The sequence below is a fragment of the Nuphar pumila genome, chromosome 11 (genome assembly GCF_984573655.1).
Source record: "Nuphar pumila chromosome 11, dmNupPumi1.hap1.1, whole genome shotgun sequence".
Classification (NCBI taxonomy): Eukaryota; Viridiplantae; Streptophyta; class Magnoliopsida; order Nymphaeales; family Nymphaeaceae; genus Nuphar; species Nuphar pumila.
Genome location: NC_143259.1, coordinates 13,922,282 through 13,939,864, shown reverse-complemented (window position 1 = coordinate 13,939,864; position 17,583 = coordinate 13,922,282). Strand labels below are relative to the sequence as shown.

The following is a 17,583-nucleotide window of genomic DNA, read 5'->3' as shown; positions in this document are numbered from 1 at the left end:
GACAATAATATTAGTATATTAGATGGCATAAGACTAATACCACACCAACATGAGATGAAAAGTAATGAAGCACTACCATATTGAAATTTCAATATAGACAAGGTGCCTCTGAAATCAGAGGCAGTTGCTCCAATCCCACTGGTGTAGTGCTGCAGTCATCTGTCCTCACTAGTACGCTTGTGTGGCAGAGAGTGTGTCTGAGCCTCATGAGAGAGAGAGAGAGAGAGAGAGAGAGAGAGGTTGTCTTATTGTAAGCTGAAATAAAATGATGGCATCTTCTGCTACGCTTGCTTTTAGGGATGACAGTGGACGGGGGAAATGGGGCTTCGCCTGCCCCGTTTGGACTGGAGAGGCTAAAATCAAAACCCGTGCCGGGATGGGCTTACCCTTTCTCTTGGCCCGCCTTATTATCAATTCTTGTTTTGCCCTATCTCACCTCATCCCCGATTTTTCTTTAGAGATGGCAGTGGACTGAGGGAAAGTAGGACTCTGTCCTGTCTCGTCTGGTTTGGACCGGGGATTGAGGACATAAAATGAAGGATGGAGGCTAAAATTAAAACCCGTGCAGGAATGAAGGGTATGATTTTAAGGAGTGGGGATGGAGACCTTGTCCTCCGCCCCGACCCACTGTCATCTTGTTTTTTTCTTCACGTGCATCTGAGCGACGCACCATACTAGGTGGTGGTAGAGTTGGATGAGACGAGCAGTTACCTATTTCAAACTCAGTAATGCCAAATCTCTCTGTTTTGCAGTGAGGTTCCGCTCATCCCTATGTCATCCCCCTGACTTGGTACTCTTGTGATGCAAGTTGTTTAGATCAAATCTAACCTTATGGATGGATTCATTTTGATGAAAAATATGCGTTTTTAGATCACAAATTTTTGTGTTTTTGTTAACCAAAATTTTGAATTCACCAAAAAAATCTTGCATACAAGTGCGATTTGGGTGATTTAAATGTCCAATCTTAAATAACTGAATGATGTAGATGACATCTATTCAGTCCGATTTGATAGGGACAACTTTGGGGATGAGTGGAACGGCGGGATGCTTGCGGAGAGAACAGTGTTGCCGTACTGCAACTTGTTTTGCATATTGGATTCTATCATTTCTAGGCAAACTTGTCTTTCTAGCAAAATTCACCAAGTTTTACCTGATACCAAGTTACCATGAAGCACGGAGAGAGAGAGAGAGAGAGAGTTTCCTTAAACCCCAAATATCTTTGGGGTTCCCTCTCTCTCTCTTCGTCTTTCCTTCGCCATTAGGGTTTCAAAGAAAGAAAAATACCACAACTGATCGTCGTCATTGCTGCAAATCTGAAGTACCTCTCTCTCTCTCTCTCCCTCCGAGGAGGAGGAGAAGAGATGTTTGAGTTTTTTTTTGGTTGGACAAGAAAAAAGGGGTTGGTGGACAATGGCAGAAGCCATCAGAAGGGGTTAATTTCTTTATGCATCCTCCACTCTCGAGGGATCTTTATCATCGAAGAAAACTCCTGCTGCCAAAAGAACTTTTTCGGACGGCTACTTTCTTACACCGTCATTGTTGAAGTCTTCGAACTTCCCACTGTTGAGGGTTGAAGCGAAGGTCTCCCAACACCCTCATAGTGTTTTCCTTTGATGGATTTTGGATCGGGGTGTGCACGGGAAGACTCGAAGAGAAGATGATTGATGTTTAATTAACAACCTACATCAGAGGGAATCCTTGAACCTCTTCAGTTGTTCTCTGCAGAGGAAGGGGCTAAAGAATTTAACCTTTCCTGGGTAGCCGTTATTCAACCTAACTATCTCATTGGATTTTCAAAGAATCCAATGAGTAATGAACCCCACCATTATTCTGATGGTGCATATCTCAATGACCCACTAAATGGGTCATTGGATTTCATGTGAGACCTATTTCACCATACTGGATCCATACCAAGATCCAACATATCCCACTTGGCCATATAAGGCGAATACTCATATTTTATCATAACCTATGCATTATGTATTGCAGTCATGACATTATGAGGTTTACATAAGCTAGCTGAATTTTTCTTTCATGATATATCCTTATAATGAGGTTATTCATAAACTAAGTTATTTTTTTATCATGTTATAAATTTCAAGTATTCATCATTCAATGTATATTAAGTCATGCAGTCCATGAATACATCATAATTTGGGTTTTACATAGTCATGAGTTTCTTTAGCTCTTCCATGACTATTCCACATGCATGCACACTAGTAGAGTAATATAAAATTTATTAATTCATAAATCTGTGATTTGCCAAACATAGCAAATACTTTCACTTTCCATGTGTATTATCACATATTGCTTATCATTTCAGATCGGTATATCCGGATCCAAATAGCCACTAATGTGACTGACAAACACCATTTAACATTTCACGCAGAGACTTTAAAACATGAAAAATATCCTTTCATGTATTTATACAAGCATACCATAGGAAGCATTGTTATTTAGCATTATATACAAATAAATATCTTAACATGCATGTGTAAAATTATAATTTCGCTCTCACTTTTTCAATGCATTGCATTTAAGCAATATTTGCATTAAGCCATGACATCATATGATTTTAAATACACTAGTTGATTTTTTCCTTCATGATATATCTCTATCATGAGGTTATTCGCAAACTAGGTTGTTTTTCCATCATGAATTAAGTTATAAATCCCATACCCAAATCCAATTTGGACATGCACCAGATTCGTTATTCAATGAAAGTTATCTCATTATCATTTGGATATGCCAAAAAATATGATAAGCCAATTACCAGGCTTTAATCAAACCATAAGTTTGAACATTTAAGTTCAAATCCATTACCGGATCCATATATATATCCAATTTTATTGCATTTGAAAATTTTCATATCCAAATCCAACTTGAGATGTTATCTATCAAGTCCAACATGATTCATATTAAAATGGATCTTCATACAAGCATAAATAAAACCATGGACCTTACAGGATTTGACCATAATCGAAATCCATATATGAAACCATATATTTCAAATGCCAATGGATCCATATTACACATCCAGTATTCCACTTATCTAGATCTAACTGTGTAAATTTATGATCCATACAAAATATATCATTATTAGATCCAAATAACTGGCCTAATATTATCTAGATTCAACATAAAACTTGGATCAAATCTAGATCCATATAGTATATGTATAACTATTTAGATTTGTCTCTGGATCAATTCTAGATCCATATCCCATATATACTTATTCAGATCCATCACCAAACTGGATCAAACTAGATCCACATCCCTTATTCGGGTATCCGAACCCAACACTAAATTCGTTTAAGTTCAACAAGATCAAAAAATAATGTCTGGATCTAAAACTAATTCAATTGAATCTAAACCCAATAAATTTAAACTATCTAGATCCATTCAATATTGCTTTATTGGATCAAACTAGGTCTATGTTGACTTACTAGATCCAAACATCTGATCTAATATCGATCATATCCAATTTTGAACTAAGCATAAGATTAAATGGATTAGAGTCTAATATTGACCCAAACAACAGATCTTACAATTAAACTTGATCTATATAAAAGAAAATTGAATTAAACCACACTGAATCCATACAAATTAGGACCCAATAAATTGAATCAATGCTAAATCCAAAACATGAATCATAATATTAAGCATGAGAACAATGCAATAACTTAAAGAACTTCTGTATCCAAAAGTTTTATCAGATCCAACCACTTTTCTGCAAAATCAGAAAAGTTAAAAATAAGTGAGTAAAAAATAAAACATTAAAAATATAATATCTCCGAGTTAAACAAAAAACTTCAAGCGGTCTTCTATAATTTCAAAAAAAAAAACATGCTTATTTTTTAAATTTAAAAAAAATGAAAGCCTCTATTCTAAAAATAATATAGGTACCAAAGTGTAATATCACATAAAAATATGAACTGAATGTAAAAACAAAACAAAAGAAAGAGACAAAAGGTTCTCGAGTTTTCGAGAAACCCTAACCCTTGTTTTCATTTTTTTTTCTTGCAAGTTACTTTGCGGTCGACGCCGCGATCGAGATTTTCGATGAGAGTCCGGTGGAGATAAAGCCTCGTCGGGAGATGCGGCAACTTCGTCGCCTCCTTGGCTGAATATCTGACAACCGCTCGACCTGTGCAACCACCCCACAAAAATGGGGGTTCTCCACCATCTTTCGGCCAGAGGTTTCCAACGAGCATCAGGTAGGGATCTCCGAGGCCACCACCGTCCATTCAGCCGACAACAATGCTTCCTTCCTCCTCTTCGACGGTCGCCCTGTGCTGCGGTTCCTGGCACCCACCCATCCGACAGGGCAGGGATGCCCTTCCAGTGGAGCCTGCTCCACCGCCTTACCTGAAGAAAAAACAAAAAGAAACACCGATGGCGTCTCCACCACTACCATATGAGACAGGGAGTCTTCACCACCTCTGCCTACTCAGAGGAGGGACAACGCCTCCGCCATGGCCTCTGCATCCACAATTTAAGGGCAACCACAACGTTGTGCTTCGGGTGCACCGGGCCCAGCAACTTCCTTCTGTCAATGATGGTATCCCAATGACTGCCTCTCAGCAGCAGCACTGGCTGCTCCGCCGACCACTTCCTGCGACGAGCTCATCTTTGTAGAGATCCTCCGCCTCATCGGAAAGGGTGACGGCTCCATCGAGGTGCGCGGCTCGCACCACCGTCCCTCCACCATATGTGCCACCGATGAGCTGCAACGCCGCTGCTCGAGATTCTCCCCTTTTTTATTGGGTTACCCTTTTCGTAAAAGGGAAAACTCTTAGGGTTTCCCCCTTTTATGAAAGGGGGAAAACAAAGTGGATTGAAAAAAAAGATGTGGGCGATGGCCATCGCCCTCGCCGCTGCCTCCGTCGGGAGATTTGGCAACCACCCGACGGGTTTTAGTGCAATTGTCGGCGTCTTCACTCTACCTTGTTAGTGTAGAGCCCCAGTCCCTCAATCCAGCCGGAAAATCAGGATGCTCTCTGTCTGCTGCATTCTGCTGATCCTCGGAGCCATAGAGTTTGCGGTGGCGGAGCCCATGGTGATGAAGACGCCCACGCCCACCATTCCACCCAGGCCCAGCCCCAGCCCCACGAGGTCGTGCCACCGGAGCTTCCTCTACTTGTCGAAATCTGACCGGACCCGAATGCTGCTTATTTCCTCCAGTGTCGTTGACTCTACCGAGGCCCACCGGAAAAAAAACTTGGTGGTGTCTCCAGCAGGATTTTTGGTCGAATCCGCTGGGCAGGAACTGCTTTAGCGACCTTGGAGCCCTTGTCGTCGATGTCGCCATCGTCGAAATCTTTGACGCGGATGCTGTCTCCAGTGGCTTTGGGCTCTGCTTCCACTTCAGGCTGAGAAGCTCCCGCCACCGGCTAGAGCACCTTGGTGCCTTCGGCGAAAGCGCACAGAACTCTAACTTGCTGATCTCTGATCCGCAGTGAGGCTTTTTCGGCTTGGTAGACTCGCGGATCAGCCCTGCCAATGTCAGGGAGGATGCCGACAAGGACAATGCCGGAAGGGGTGTCCGCAACAACCAGAGATTTGGTAGGGCAACTGGAGGGAGGTACTACAACGCCGTTAGTCATCAATTCGCTCGGTGCCTTCAAGCCTTTGTCATCTCGATGAACTATCGCCTCGTGCCAGAGCACCGTTTCCCGACGACCTACGATGATGCTGAAGTGGCGCTCAGATGGATCTCGAACCCCAGGTGGTTGCCACAATCTGCCGATCTTCGGCGATGCTTTTCGTTAGACAGCAAAATCGGGCCCGTCGATGGCATTTTTTTTTTTGCTTAGTCGTCCCCACATACCGACACTGCCCCCATCTTCGATCGCATCTTGTTGCAGCAGAAGTGCCTTTTGGAAGCTGAGAACTACGTCGCCTCGGTGGAGGACGTTGTCCTCTCCCATTTGAGTGTCTCGGATGAGAGAGGTCACCGGCGTCTGTATGGTTCGGCCACCGGAGGAATGTGAAGGCAACATGACGAAGACGGACACCAAGATACATGCTCGCTCGAGCTCCCAGACATGGGCAGGAGTTCCAGAGTCTTTAAGAGGCAAAACCCAAACTGGTTTCTCAAATGCTGACTGTGAGAAATCAGATGTGGGAGTCACCTTACTATCGTAGCAAGAGATAGAGAGAGAGGTAAGAGGGAAGAGAGAAAAAAATGTTGGGCGGCAATAATGTCTTCTCCCCTTTCCATTGATATTTATATGTTGTACGAGTGGTACAATACAGTACAATAGTGCAATACAGTACAGTATGTTGTACAGTACAGTACAATACAGTACAATAGTACAATACAGTACAGTATGCTGTACAATACAGTACAATACAGTACAGTAGTACAATACAGTACAGTATGCTGTACAAGTGGTACAATACAGTACAGAAATATATTCATTTACATATACATATTTAACAGCCTCCCTCAAGTTGAGGATGATCTTCAGTCATGCTCAACTTGCCCTTAAGTAACCAAAATTGATGACTAACCAATCCTTTGGTGAAGATGTCTGCTACTTGGTCTTCTGATCTGACATACGAAGCCTCAATTTCTTCTGTTTCAATCTTTTGTCTAACAAAATGCTGATCAATCTCAATGTGCTTCGTGCGACAATGATGAATAGGGTTAAAAGAAATATTAATGGCACTTTGATTATCACATAAAAGCAGAGAGGAAGAGATAGGTTCATTCAACTCTTGAAGAAGATGCCGTACCCAAGTGACATCAGCTGTCCCTGCTGCCATTGCCTTGTACTCTGCCTCAGTGCTGGATTTAGCAATGGCCTTTTGTTTCTTACTACTCCAAGTGACAATATTTGGGCCAATAAAAACACAATATCCTGAAACCGACCAACGCTCATCAGGGTCCCCACCCCAATCTGCATCACAATATGTAAGTAAACGGTGTCTTGTAGTGAAGCTTTCATCTTTGTGATAGAGCAATCCATCTCCAATAGTCCCTTTCAAATATCTGAGAATATGCTTAATACATTCCATATGACAATCAGTGGGAGCATGCATAAACTGAGATGCTTGATTTACAGCATAAGCAATGTCAGGTCTTGTAAATGTAAGATATTGCAACATACCAACAATGCGGCGATATAAAGTGGAATCATGATATAATTGTCCTTCTTTTGCACTAAACTTATGATTTAAGACAGATGGGGTGCTGAGAGGTTTACAATTAATCATACCAGTGGTGTGAAGAATGTCAAGAGTATACTTGTGTTGACTTAGAGTGAGTCGATCATCTTGTCTATCGACTTCAACTCCCAAGAAGTATCGCAATGGGCCTAAGTCCTTCATCTTGAATTTGGCCATGAGTAAAGACTTGACCAAGGCAATATGTGCATCATCACTCCCAGTGATAATGATGTCATCAACATATATAAGAACCCAAGTAGTAACATGATCATTCTTATACATAAATAAAGAATGATCAAGTATACTCTTAGAAAAGCCATGCTGCTGAATTTCCATGGAGAAACTCTCAAACCAAGACCGAGATGCCTGTTTTAAACCATAAAGAGACCTTCTCAATTTACAAACCCATGTAGCCGCATCATGTTCACTATATCCAGGAGGTTGCTCCATATACACCTCTTCCTTCAAGTCCCCATGTAGGAACGCATTCTTGACATCCAACTGGCTAAGAGACCAACCATGCTGAAGTGCCAAAGTGAGGATCACACGAATGGTGCCAATTTTGACAACAGGGCTAAAAGTTTCCTCATAATCTTGCCCATATTGTTGTGTGAATCCGCGTGCAACAAGGCGAGCTTTATATCTTTCAATGCTACCATCTGGTTTACGCCTGATCTTGTAAACCCATTTGGAACCAACAACATTTCTATCAACAGGTCGAGGAACAATATCTCATGTATGACATTCATGAAGTGCTGCCATTTCTTCGTTCATAGCTTCAACCCAAGCTCGAGAATGGGCTGCCTGATGGAAAGTAGACGGCTCTTTCTCTTTGGCCACATTGGTTAGAAACAACTGAAAGTCAAGAGAAAAATTGTTGTAACTAACCCAACGATGGATAGGATGCCTTTCACGTGTGGATCGTCGAAGAGGGGGAGCCTCGTGAGATGGAGTTGAAGGGGCTCCTCGACGGGCATAAACCAAACCTGAAAACCGTGAAGGTGCATCCTGGATGATGGAGTTGTCTGCTTCAAACTGAATTGGTTCATCAACAACAGGATCTCTGATAGAGTCATATAGCAAAGTATCACAAAGCCATGGATCATAAGTAGTTTGCTCATATACCTGAGAAGTATCACAAGTGCTGAAATGGTCATCATCAAAAACAACATTTCTAGACACCTTAATCTTACCCAAAATAGGATCATAACATCTATATCCTTTATACCCATCGGCATATCCCAGAAATCTGCACTGAACTGCTCTGTCCTGAAACTTGTTACGTAAAGAATGATCCACATGGACATAACAAATGCATCCGAAAGCATGCAAATCATCATAAGAAGGGTGAGAACCGTGAAGCAAATAATAAGGAGACTGATCTCCTAATAATTCCATAGGCAACCTGTTAATGATATGCACTGCAGTGTGAAAGGCCTCAGTCCAAAGAGAGAAAGAAATATCAATATTGTGCATCATACTTAACGCAGTTTCAACAATATGCCGATGCTTACGTTCTGCTACTCCATTCTGTTGTGGAGTGTAAGGACAAGAGGAGTTACGTGTGATGCCATGGTCCTTTAAATATTCACTAAAATCATGAGATATGTATTCTCCACCACCATCACACTGGAAATAAGTGATATTTGAATTGAAAAGGTTCTGAACAAGAGCATGGAATTGTTTGAAAAGTTTGAACACTTCAGATTTAGATTTCATAAAGTAAATCCAAGTGTAACGAGTGAAAGAGTCAAGAAATAACACATAATAACGAGAGTCAGATAGAGATGAAACAGGAGCTGGGCCCCAAACATCAGAGTGAATAATTTCAAATGGCTTGGAAGCTCTTTTATTGATACTTTGAAAGGGAAGTACATGACTCTTGCAGACATTACAACTAGGACACTTATGATCTAATTTGACTTTGGGAATAAAACCCTGAGAAGACAATTTGTCAAGGAACCCTTGACTACAATGACCTAACCGACGATGCCAAGAAACTGGCTTATTACATTGCATAACAGAAGAAGACTGACTCAAATAAGCAGGAAAAGATGGAGACACGGTAGATGACGTCTTCAAAGTCCCGGGGGCTGCTTCGAAGACGTACATGTTTCCGCGTCGTTCACCCTTAGCGAGCATCTTCTTGGTTCGAAGGTCCTTAAGACAAACAGAAGACGGAGTAAATTTCATGGACGAATTTGTTTCATCAACCAATTTAGAAACAGATAAAATGTTTTTCTCAATGGCAGGAGTGAGTAAGACATTTTTCAATGGTAGTGTAGATTGTGACAAAGAGAGAGATGCATTTCCAGTATGAGAAATAGGGTGGTGGGAACCATCTCCCGTGACAATAGTGCCAGTGCCAATATAAGGAACCATGTTGGAAAGTTTACCTGCATCAGAAGTAACATGTGCGGCTGCTCCAGAATCAATATACCAAACTCCATCATCATTCTGACGAAAATTCATGTTGTTAAATGCAGTCATCAGAATTTGTTGCACATCATGTGGCAACCCTGCACTCTGTCCCTGATCAGTACCCTGATGTGCTCGAAAATTTCCCTGCGGCTGCCCCTGAAACTGTCTAACATTCATCTGTCCAGCTCTTGGTCCTGGCCTCCCTGCCTTGTTGCGATTCTGTGGGTTGTGCCAACAATCTGCTTTCACATGGCCACGCTTGTTGCAATGGAAGCAAGTAGGGACACGGGTACCTCTAGTGGCAGGTGGAGCAGTAGGAGTAGGAAGGAGTCCTCCACGGCCCATATGAGCAGCAGGTGGACGAAATGAGGTAGACCCAGATGTAAACATGACAGGATGAGGATCATCAATAAGATGATCTTGAGTCAAACTAACTTCATACTGTAGGAGTTTGGCCTGTAAATCCTCAAAGCATGGAAGTGTAGAGGCAACCTGTAATGCAGTGCAAAACATACGATATTGGGGCCCAAGGCTTCCCAATACCTGCTGAACAACATCTCTGTCAGAAACAGGATATCCAATAGCGGCCAACTGATCAATAATAATTTTGATACCCCCTAGAAATTCAGTAATGGTCTTAGTTCCCTTTTGCATAGATTGGAACTGCCATTTCAGTTGAAGTGCACGTGATTCAGAAACCTGTGAATAAGAGTGAGCAAGATGTCTCCATAGTTCTGCAGCAGTAAAATGGTCAGAGATAGTTTGTAATATACGATCAGATAACGTGGCGGTCAAATAGGCAACCACAGATTGGTCCTTCTGAAACCAAACATCATACGCAGGATTTGGAATAGCAATGCAACTCACCTTCCCATCATTACCAGTTACCTCTTGCGTAATAGTCATAGGTGGGGCGGGTGATCCCCCATCCAGATGCCCGGAAAGACCATAACTTCGGATAAACGGCAGAATTTGGCGTTTCCAAAGTAAGTAGTTATCATGAGTTAATTTGTGAGAAACAAGTTGAGAAAGAAATCCGGGGCTGATTTTAGAATCCATAAGGAAGAAGATCAAAGATGAATCAAACAGCACGACAGAAATTCGTAGGTTGTACGGACAGAACCGTACGGACAGAAATTTTTGAGTTTTGGAAATCACGATTTTTTAGTTAATCGTGCAGAATGTACGATTTATCAACTATATTGCAAGAAATAGATAAGAAATCACAAGAAGTTTGAGAAAAGAGGCACTTTTGAGAAATGAGGGTTCCCAAATTTGGGGAAAACAGAAATTAGGGTTGATAAAATTGGGGATAACAGAATATGTAAGAAGGAAAAGATGCACGATATAAGGAAATGAAGAAACGATGTCGAAATATAGTGATTCAACGGAGAAACAACAGAGAAAAGATGAAAAAAAAAACACTTTCCTTGAGAACGCCCAAAAACGCACGTCAAGGTCCTTAGGGGCCTTCCAGATGATCGTGATTACCACGCCCTTGGCTCTGATACCATGTGAGAAATCAGATGTGGGAGTTACCTTACTATCGTAGCAAGAGATAGAGAGAGAGGTAAGAGGGAAGAGAGAAAAAAATGTTGGGCGGCAATAATGTCTTCTCCCCTTTCCATTGATATTTATATGTTGTACGAGTGGTACAATACAGTACAATAGTACAATACAGTATGCTGTACAATACAGTACAATACAGTACAATAGTACAATACAGTACAGTATGCTGTACAATACAGTACAATACAGTACAGTAGTACAATACAGTACAATATGCTGTACAAGTGGTACAATACAGTACAGAAATATATTCATTTACATATACATATTTAACACTGACAACTGGCAACACGACAGTCGTCGCATCATGCATTTTTATGTACCCTCTGTTTTACGAAACTGGAGAGAGACAGGGGTTGAATCCCAACTGAGTCTTCCTCTAATTTTGTTGAGTAGTGCCTCTCTGCTTTTCTCTTCACCACCATCGTCCCTTGGTTCATCTGCCTTATTCCAAGAGCGAGAGTAGCGAGGTGGTTACAGATTGCCAGAATCCGTCCCGGTGAGGGGTGTCTCGGGGCAGCCCAACGTGGCGGTTACAGAAGTCTTCTTCTTTCTGTCACTGACTTTTTTTTTCTCTGACATGCTCTCATGGATCGATCATCGATGGGGGTCTGACAAGAGAGTCAATCCTTTGCCTCTCTCCTTTCTGAGAAGCGGCCTCACATCAGAGGCTTCGATCGCATGGTCGCGCTCTTAGGGTTCTGCCCAAATTGCATGACTTAGGGGCTTCAACTCGAAGGAGGCCTCGAAGGAGTGTACCTAGTCATGTCTTCTTTCGACAAAACTGAACCCTCAGAAAGAACAGAGGGTCATCGTGCCCTCTGCTGTAGCCCCTCGTCGTGCCCTCAATGATCTCTCCGCCCGAGGTTCTGTCGAAATCAATCAGTGCACCTGTGACTCATGTGAGCACCACCATAGATGTCAGGGTAGGGGCAATTACTCTTCAAGTGCACACCGGTAACTTAACTTTGATACCACTGATGAATTTTGGATCGGAGTGCACATGGGAAGACTCGAGGAGAAGATGATTGAGGATTGATTAACGACCTGCATCAGAGAGGATCCTTGAACCTCTTCGGTTGTTCTCTGTAAAGGCAGGAGCTGAAGAATTTAACCTTTCTTGAGTAGCCATTATCCAACCTAACTGTCTTGTTGGATTCTCAAATATACTGAGAATCCAATGTGTAATAAGCCTCATTATTATCCTGGTGGTGCATATCTCAATAGCCCATTAAATGGGTCATTGGATTCGATGTGAGACATATTTGGCCACACTTAATCCATACCAAGATCCAACACCCTTGTGGTTCATTTCCTCTTTTCCTTTGTTTCTTCGTCAAGTGAAGAGATGATTTGGATCTCTCCCTATTCGATTTTTTTTGTTTTGGTCTTTTGCAGGAAACCGAAGCACCGGTAAGGGCGGGGAGGATGTTGAGGTGGTGGGAGAAGACCCTTCAGCCCAACATGGAACATATAACATCTGCTAAACACCTCGTTGATTCACTCTTGAGTGCCGAAGATAAGCTTGTTGCGGTGGATGCAGGGCTCTACATCCTAAGGTCTCTCTCTCACTCTGAGTTTTGTGTATTTTTATGAACAGTTCAGGAAAGGGTGAGATGAGGATCTGAATTTTTTTTTGGCTTTTGTTTTGTGGGGTTTAGATTTGTCAGTTCTTAGGGATGCACCCGGATGTAATCATCCTTCAAGTGAACTTTGAAGAGCACAAGGGCGTGTGTTATGGCTTGAACGTGCGTGTCCTTCCATTCTTTAGCTTCTACAGGGGAGCACAAGGCAAATCGCAGTACACAAGTAACATGAAGTTTGCTTTCATGAGCAAGGACAGTTGAATTCAGAAAATTTCTTGTGCTTCGATTCTTTGTAGGCTAGTAAAACACGTAAGCCTTCAACCTTGGTAGACTGTTTATGAACTTCCAGCATTGTTGATACCATTAATTTTTCTAGTGTGTTTTAGTTTTGATTCTCTGTTATTTTTCTCTTGCTATGGAACAAATCAGTTAACTGCAAGACTGATATATAGTTGTGAAAACTCAAGACATTAGACAAGGAGTTTTGAGTATGATCTCTTCACTTATTGTCAGGTGTTTCACTCTTCTTGCATAATCCTCAATTATCTGCAAGGACTCATTCTAGGAGTTTCACATCCTTCCCCAATGTGTCAAACATCTTCTGCAAGGACTCATGCAACTGGGCAGCTCAATTCCTTGAGCTCTTCTTCAGTCTATCCAATGCAAAACTCTTAAGAACTACATGGTTTTGCTCGGAGGTATCCAAATAACCAAGTACACGAGTTCCTCCATAGTTAACACTAGACATGTAGTTGCCAACAAGAATGTCCTCGAGGAGCGACATGTCAAAGAGGGCCTCAAAGGATTTACAGTCAGTAATGGCGTTGATGTAGATAAATGGGTAGGAGGGAGGGATGTTGGTTCTGAAGATAGTGCTCTGGCACTTGGCCACTCTACTTCTGAAGGTGTCTTGGCCTTGAAACTGAAAATAATCAAGCCTATCAAACAGTCGGGAGCCTATCGAAGCTGATTGCTGTCATTTTTTTGATGAGCTCTAGCAAGGTCAGAAAGTGGAGCTGATTTCTAATTCTTCAAAGTCGTGTCGACTAATTGCATCTGCAAAAGATGGTGACCGATCTATTGCTTCAGCCTCATTTGTCTTCTGTTTGCACATTGAGCATGTGATCCATATAGATCCCTTGCTGGCCGTGGGGCGCATACTTTTTATGTTTCGATCATGTAATCATTTGTTTTGAAAGGATAAGCCATCGGATTGGCTACCCTTAATGGGTGATAGGATGTAACTGATTTTATTTAATAGAATTTGGGGGTAAAACCCCAGCGTCTTCCCTTAAAAAAATAAATCAAGCCTATCCTTTAACGAACCAAAAAGTGGCAACCCGTAGGTGGTGCCTGGGATGCTTTTCATTGGTAATGAACTGTTCATCGTCATCTTTTTTGTTCATTCTCTTCCTTTCTCTTGGTGCTGCAAGAACTGTCCAAAGTATGGAAAGGATGGATGATAGTGTAAAGATATCTTGTCCCTAAAATTCTGCTGGATCCCAATTTTAAACATTTGTAGGTGTATGAGAAAAGCTAAACGAAGCCTACCACTGTTAAACTATAGTATCATTGTACTTAGAACATTGGAAGATGCATTTGCTTGAATAGTACCAAATCTACATAATCAGATTTTTTGCCATGTTAAATTAGAGTCCTCCCTGCTTGCCCATTCAAGAGGATGGGCTCTTAACTATTTTCAAGTGACAGATTACTTCTTGATAGCGTATATAGCAACAGAGCCAACAAATCCACAAGACATTTAACTGGTGGCAGTGGAAAGACTATAAAAACATGAAATTTTGATTTCAAATATAGCAACAGAGCCATCATTTTATCATGCCTTCTGTTGACATATAAATAGTTCTAAAGCTCAAGATATACATTTTAATTTTAAATATAGCAAATGAAGAAAAAAATGGACAAAAGATCAAATGAAGGTGTCAACATTTAAATCGCTTTTCCCCATCTCTTTAAATCATTTTTCTGCAACCACCACTAATGGTTTTGATCAAGAATGTAATTTCTAGGAGTCTTGGAAGCTCTTGCTAACAGTGTATTAAATATTCCAGTTGCATGATCCATTAAACAATCAAATCGCTCTCCATAATTCTGTTTACGAAATAATCCTGGTATTTGCAAGAAAGCAACTCAGTTTCAACTGACGTCTATATCTCATCTTCAACAGCAAACCAAAGGGAACATAATAAACAAAAAATGTAAATGAATTGCTGGCAGAACTAAAGAATTGAAAAACAATAACAGCATAAATGGACACATCTTCATCTGATCAAGCGCTAGATTTGTGCCAAGAAGCACATAACGTTTCTCTGGGTGATCTTTTGTCCATTTTTCAGCCCAGCCAAGATATACAATCCAAGCTTCTTTTTGCTAGGAGTTTCAGAAACTGATAGAAGAGATAAATCATGCATGCCTAACTTGTTCAACGTAAGTGCTATAATGGAGCTTCATAAGATTGCAGAGGTGTTATAACACTAGGTAACTAAAAGGTTAGAGGTGAAAGCAAAACAATTAGTGATATTCAACGGTCTTCCAAGACTATAAGGTCAAACATGATGTCTATGACATCCATCAAAATGTCAAAGAAAGCTAGCACTTCCTGGTGCCATTACCAGGCTTCTTTCACTCACAGGCACACATATACACACCAGCTGCTCATGCATATATATGCATATACATGTAACTTCAATATCTTGACAATATTAAGCAATTACTTTTGAGGTCTAAAAATGATATATTCCATCAGTAGGAAAAAAAATGTCGAATCCAGATTATGAAACAGTAAAAGCACATAAAGTCCAAAATTAATGAAACAATTTGAAGGAGCAAGGACTAGAATAACATTCCAAGAGAAAAGGCAAACCAGATGACAGTACAATGGTTCACACAATACTGCTGGTGGCTTGAGAAAATCAAACAGTAAAAGCAGCGTTAACAGCACATTTACATCAAGAACAAATAAACATCCACCTTTCACTCTTAATATGTAGAAAATATGTAAACTTGTCCATAATACTGCTCTGGGAGTAAAGAAAGCTCTAGAAGGGAATAAGAAAATTAAAAGAAATTGCGTGACAAGGTACTGGAAAGTCGAAACTTGCAAAATTCAAGAAAAAACATCTTAAGCAAGATACCCCTAATTTTCACCACATTGGACTTTACAACACATTGTGATTGGTTTCTGAGGGACTCCTATCAGAACCATTGAGAGTGGCCATTTCTCCCCAGACCTAGATTAGTTCTTTCTCTTATTTTAGGGCAGTAGCAGGAAGCAATCAAGTACCAGCAAAACTCAACCTTTCGGGAGTCTGAAGCTGGTTGGAGAAGGAGAAGGGAAGATGGGAAGAAGAAGATGAAGTGGGTGAAAGAAAAAGAGACCCTATTCGAGGTAGGGCGTCTCTATGATTTCATTCATACGAAGACTCGTTGACAAAAAGAAACAGGGCTATCACAGCGCATTCTTCAATACCCTAATTGCATTTCCCAAATAGAAGCAATTACAATAGTATTCTCATTGTATGGAGGAAGATTTCAACAACCATTTATATCTATGTGAATCACAAAATCCCTCTGAAACATAATGTGAAAAAACAAACCTTATTTTCTGGTATCTGCTATCTGAGAGAGAGAAGGATGAATCCATACCTGCGAGCCCTCCAAATCTGCTAGACATCAATGACGATGATCCCCGAAAATGGGTCTGGATTGTTGCTTGTGTGTCACGACCCAGGGAGAGTTGCATGCTGTGAGCGAGAGGAGAAACGATTTAGAACTTCACAACAATAGGAAAAATCCGGCAGGGAAGGTGGCCAACAGAGAGAGAGAGAGAGAGATACTTCAATTCTGCAGCAATGGCGACGATCGGCTGCGGTAGTTTTCTCTCTTCGAAACCCTAATAGCGAAGGGGAAGACGAAGAGAGAGAGAAAGGGAGGGAGGGAACCCCAAAAGACGACGCCTCTTTTGGGGGTTCGTGAATTTTTTTCTTCTTCTTTTTTTTTTAACTTTTGAAAATTGTTAAACGGAGTTACGCCGTTAACAGCAAAAATCGTAAAAGACGTGGCAGCCATCGTAATGGCGTAACTCAACGGTCAGATCGTCAAATGACCCTAAGGTCATTCGACGAATGACCTGATCTGAGTCCCCTTTGGGTGGGAGTGTAACAATCGCCTCCTAAGGCTTCTTATTGCACGTGGGACTCCCTGTGGACATTTTTCTAGTCACCTTAAATGATAACAATATTATATGATTTTAATTTGCTCAACTCTTCCCCAAGATCAGGTATTTGCTATTGCAAGAATTGGGGCTTAAATAGTTATATATGGGCTACCAATTCACAAGTCTGCAATCTCTTGCGACCATCCAAATATCATAAGCCTTGCCTGTTCGTAGCCATTAAATAGCAGCAAACCCTAGGATGCCTTCAAATGAACCATCCATTTAAAAATACTCAAGGCTTGGAAACTTGTAATTACTTGGCAACCCAATCTCGATGAACACTTTAAAAAAATGTCACCCGCCCTAAGCCACGTTGGAAAAACTTGACTAGTGTACCATGTTATAATATTAAAACCAGGTTGGTCAAGCAGAAAGCATACTGTCATATTCTGTTTACAATTTTTAGTAATAGAACGAATCAGGAAGTTCAATTTTAGAACCTATCCCCATGACTTCACAGTTCACATAAATTGATTGCCAAATTTCAGAAGTCATATGGATTTCATCAACCTATTTTTTCGCATTTTCATCCCTTGCTGGCAGGGTTTTGACATGCACAATGTACTGTTTATTTTTCAAGGTTTAAAAGTAAAACTG

General features: G+C 41.1%; 2 long non-coding RNA genes across 3 annotated transcripts; one reads left to right on the top strand and one right to left on the bottom strand.

The window, feature by feature from the left end:
• The first annotated feature begins 5,515 nt into the window (after positions 1–5,515).
• Positions 5,516–13,678, top strand: LOC149822046 (uncharacterized). Of its 2 annotated transcripts, XR_016425910.1 has the most exons (4): positions 5,516–5,728; positions 12,562–12,722; positions 12,825–13,058; positions 13,263–13,678. It is a non-coding gene; the product is annotated as an uncharacterized LOC149822046 (long non-coding RNA). The 2 variants fall into 2 exon arrangements; XR_016425909.1 differs by lacking the exon at positions 5,516–5,728 and having other exon boundaries at positions 12,543–12,722.
• An 853-nt stretch (positions 13,679–14,531) lies between these two features.
• Positions 14,532–17,555, bottom strand: LOC149822045 (uncharacterized). Its single transcript, XR_016426070.1, has 3 exons — positions 16,607–17,555; positions 16,416–16,513; positions 14,532–14,878 (listed from the first exon to the last, which is right to left on the bottom strand). It is a non-coding gene; the product is annotated as an uncharacterized LOC149822045 (long non-coding RNA).
• Positions 17,556–17,583: the final 28 nt, after the last annotated feature.